Raw genomic sequence first — 4,499 nt, 5'->3', positions numbered from 1 at the left:
TGAAATAATCAAAAAAGAAACTGGCTCCTAATCACGGGCCAGTTCACCCCATCTTAGTGCATCACGTTAGTTGCCCACCCACAGTCCAAGAGACTACACAACACAGATGAAGCTGCCCTTACCTTAGATGTGTCACCTTCAAGAATCAAAGTGGTATAATACAAGGAAGACAGGCAGCAGGGGTTTAAATAGGGATAAACCCTCCCCTTAAGGTCATATGACATTTTACTGTCTTTCTATTGGTTGGCAGCTTATTTACAACTATAGGTTACTATCCGCTTCCAGAATGCATATAGAGCATCCCTTTATGTTTTTAGGGCTGGCGCTAGTCCAGGGATCACATCCTGATCCGGGGGTATAATATACAGGACAGAATAGCGTATTTCGCTACCCGGAAATGTTGGTGGAACGCACAATGCGTTCCACGCCTCTGAACCGGGTTCTGGTCCATCTGAGAGCGCAGGCGTGCGACGCACAGTACATCCCACATTCCACGCCTGCGCTCTGTTCCCCTTACATCGGCTGACTACATGGGGCGTTTCTCAAGGCCACGCATGCGCAGTTACGCCAAATAGGGACTTAGATGATATTGCCTTGCTGCGCTCTTATTCAATCGCAGCAGCGTCCTTTTTCCTACACGTCCACAGAATAAATTTATGCGTTTTTAGAGCATGTAGACTCCAGCCAGGGGAACACAGAATTAATTGTTTTATTATATTTGGCCGGAGATGTCCATTAGACAGATACCGAGCCCACATTTCTTTAGAAGGATTTTTCATGTAATACCATTAGTTTTATTATATTGTTTAGGGCATTCAATCTTATGTAAAGTATCCTGGACTATGTGCAGGGCACTCCCACAATGCACACTTATAGTTGGGGTCAAAACAGCCCATTCAGGGCAAAAAATTATTTTATTGTTAAAGAACGGGGTGACCAATTTTAGATCGATACGTCCCGTGCAGGCAAATAAAGAACCAAATGACACTAGCTATACCAAAAAGCAAAACATCTTTCTCCTACTCTGTTCATAAAAAGCAATTGAAGGTCAATTGTTCATTCAGCCCATCAGGGCAAACTGATTTGAACCGGTAGATCCACTTACATTCTTTTTGAAGTAGAATCTTATTCCAATCTCCCTTTCTAGGTGACGGGGACACCTGCTCGATTACTCTAAAGTTTATACTATGCAGATCTCCACCATGGACCATACGTACATGTCTAGATACTGGGGTATCCCTGATGTTCCGGATATCTCCCAGATGTTCACCTAATCATTTGCGTAGTTCTCTTTTGGTCTTCCCTATATAATTCTTAGGGCAGTTACATGTGATTAGGTAGATTACTCCTTCGGAGTTGCAATTAGCAAATTCCCGTACCTGGTAAGTTTTTCCATTGCTTGCACTTGTCACTTCTTTGCTCTGTATGATCCATTTGCAAAATTTGCAATGGCCACATTTATACGTCCCCGTCACTTTCCTTTCTAGCCATGTTCCTGTGGCTTTCGGGGCTTGATAAAAACTGTGGATTAATCGATCCTTCAATGCTCTCCCTTTTTTAAAAGTCACTGATGGTCTAGGTGCAATGTATTTTTCTAAACTACGGTCAGCCCTCAAGATACCCCAGTGTTTCTCAAAAATAGATAAAACTTCCCTACTGCAGTTGTCAAAAGTGCCAATAAGTCGTACCATTGAGTCGGACATTTCTTTTCCCCTAGGTATCAACAAATCTTGTCTATCCCTCTCAGCCGCTTCCTTATATGCCTTAGTCAGGATAAAAGGGGGTACCCTCTTTCTGAAAATCTTTTCTGTAAGTCTTTTGCTTGTTTATGAAAAACATCATTTGAGGAGCAATTTCTGCGTAGTCTTAAATATTGGCCTTTTGGGATTCCTCTTTTCAGAGGTGCTGGATGATGACTTGTCCAGTGAAGCAAGTTATTTGATGCTGTAGGTTTTCTGTGGACTTTTGTTTGTATCAGTCCCTGTCCGTCCTTACTTAACACCACATCCAAAAAGGGTAGATCGTTCTCTCGGACCTCTGATGTAAAAAATAAACCCAATTTATTTTTATTAAGCTCTTTAACAAACTCCTCAAACAAGTCTCTGGGGCCGGTCCATAGAATTAGTATATCATCTATGAACCGACCCCAGAACATGAGATGGTCAGTCCACTTTGACATGAGTTCTTGGAAGACAACAGTGTCTTCCCACCAACCCAGGGTCAAGTTTGCGTAAGACGGGGCGCATGAGCACCCCATCGCAGTGCCCCTGAGTTGGTGGTAATATTTTCCATCGAATAAGAAAAAGTTGTGATTTAAGACATACCTCAAGAGATCTAAGATAAAACAATTATGTCTCTCAAAGTGAGTACCTCTTGTTTCAAGGAAGTACTTTACTGCTTGTATCCCTATGTCATGTGGTATTGAGCTATACAATGACTCTACGTCTATGGACGCAAAAAAGGTTCCCTCGTCCATAGTGATTCCATCAATTTTACTTAAGAGGTCACCGGTGTCCCTTATATACGAGGATAGAGATGTCACAAATGGCCTTAGAACAGTATCCAGATATACACCCACATTTTGCGTTAAAGAATCTATCCCCGCCACAATTGGGCGTCCCTTCAAGGGGGACGTCCCCTTGTGGATTTTCGGGAGTGCATAGAAAGTGGGTGTTGTTGGAAACTTCTTGATCATGAATTCCATTTCATTTTTGGATATTAATTTCTGTTCAAAGCCCGCTAAGATAATCGTAGTCAAAGTTATAGAAAAGACTGGTGTTGGATCTTTTCTTAGAATACAATAGTTGTCTTTTTGTCCCAATAGACTCATGCACATTCCCTGATACTTATCGTGGTCCAGGAGGACAACATTCCCCCCTTTGTCTGAGGGTTTCACTATAACGTTTGTATTTTTTGTTAATGCAATGAGGGCATCCATTTCATTCTTTGTCAGATTGGCAGAACCAGTCTGTTTTGATGGACATAGTCGTGCAAGGTCCTCGTTCACTACTTTCATGAAGATGTCTATACTATCTAGGTCGCCCCTAGGTGGTGACCTAGTGCTTTTATTTTTAAGTGTTGTGAACGGGCCTATACCTGGTTGCCTAGTGTTTTCCTCCTGGAGGTCACAGAGGACATCAAAAATCTCCCTATCCTCTGGGGTTACCCCTAGAGCTTCCATTTTGCTCTTATCAATATCATGGAAAAACTTTTTCCACTTGAGCTTCCTTCCGAATAGAGCCACATCTTTAGTCCATGAAAATGCGTCGTATTGTTCAGTAGGGACAAATGAAAGGCCTTTGCTTAGGACCGTCATGTCTAGCTCCGTCGGTACGTATGAGGATAAATTAACAACCTGATTCTTCATCTCCTCCTTGGTCCCATTGGTACGAATTTGGGTCTTAGGTCGTACCGAGGGACCCCTGCTCTAAAAAAGAGGAGGAGGATGATGAGGAACCTGATGTCCCTGTGTGCGTTGTTGTATTTATACCCGACTGGTGGCCTTGCTGGTGCCCCTGCCATCGATTTCTATGGTGTTTAAATTTTCTCCTCTGTGGTACACCTCTATTGTTAGTCTTTTCTATATCTGATGTTTCTAAATCTGACGATGATATATCTGTTGGAGGGTTAGTTTGTTCCTTCAAAAAATCATATGCTGTTTTATCCCTAAACTCAGCTAGATCCCGTATAAATTTCTGATGCTTCCTTTCTTTTAATGTATTTTGGAAGCGTTCTACTGAATTCTGCAACAATGCCTCTTTTTTATTAAACTCAGGGTCGTTCTTATGTTTTAAAGAAAGGGCAATTTGTTCAGTGAGTTTGGTAGTTGTTTTAGTCAATGTAATCCTCTCTTCTGTTAGTAGTAGCTGTAGAAACTTTAGGGATGTGGCTCTCGATTCTTTCTCCCACTGCTCTAGTAAGGTCGGGCTCCTAGATCTCTCTGCTGGTACTAATGGTATCCTTAGTCCCCTGGGTATAATACCTTGTTTAATATAATTTTCCAGGGACTGGACTTCCCAGAAAGATTTCAGGTTTTCTTTATAGCAGCTATATAGGTCATTAAATACCTTTTTCAAGGTGACCGTAGTTTCTATGTTATAGGGTGCTTTATCGGAGAAAACGTTGCTTGCCTCTAGCAACCACTGATTAGTGTTAATTGGTTCAGACAGAAAACCTGCCATAAGTACAAACAATTATCAAGTTATTCAGAGAATTTGTATAAGTAATAGGTAAGAGATTAACAAGTGTTGTGACAGAAATTACCTACTTATTAAAAACTTTCTTTATTTATATGCATTAAAAAACAAAACAAAAACATAAACCAAATGTGGACTAAAAATTCCTAAGGTAGCATAGAAGATACCATGAGCCCAATTTGAAAATACTGAGGCCCTTAAGTGACAAAACAGATACCTCGTCAGATTAGGAGGCAAAAAGAAGGGGGAGGGGGGGGAGAAGTTCCCTTTCCTCTCACCCTAATTCAATATATCACTGCCTGT

Source organism: Anomaloglossus baeobatrachus, chromosome 1 (genome assembly GCF_048569485.1).
Source record: "Anomaloglossus baeobatrachus isolate aAnoBae1 chromosome 1, aAnoBae1.hap1, whole genome shotgun sequence".
NCBI classification, from domain to species: domain Eukaryota; kingdom Metazoa; phylum Chordata; class Amphibia; order Anura; family Aromobatidae; genus Anomaloglossus; species Anomaloglossus baeobatrachus.
This window is presented reverse-complemented; position numbering follows the sequence as displayed.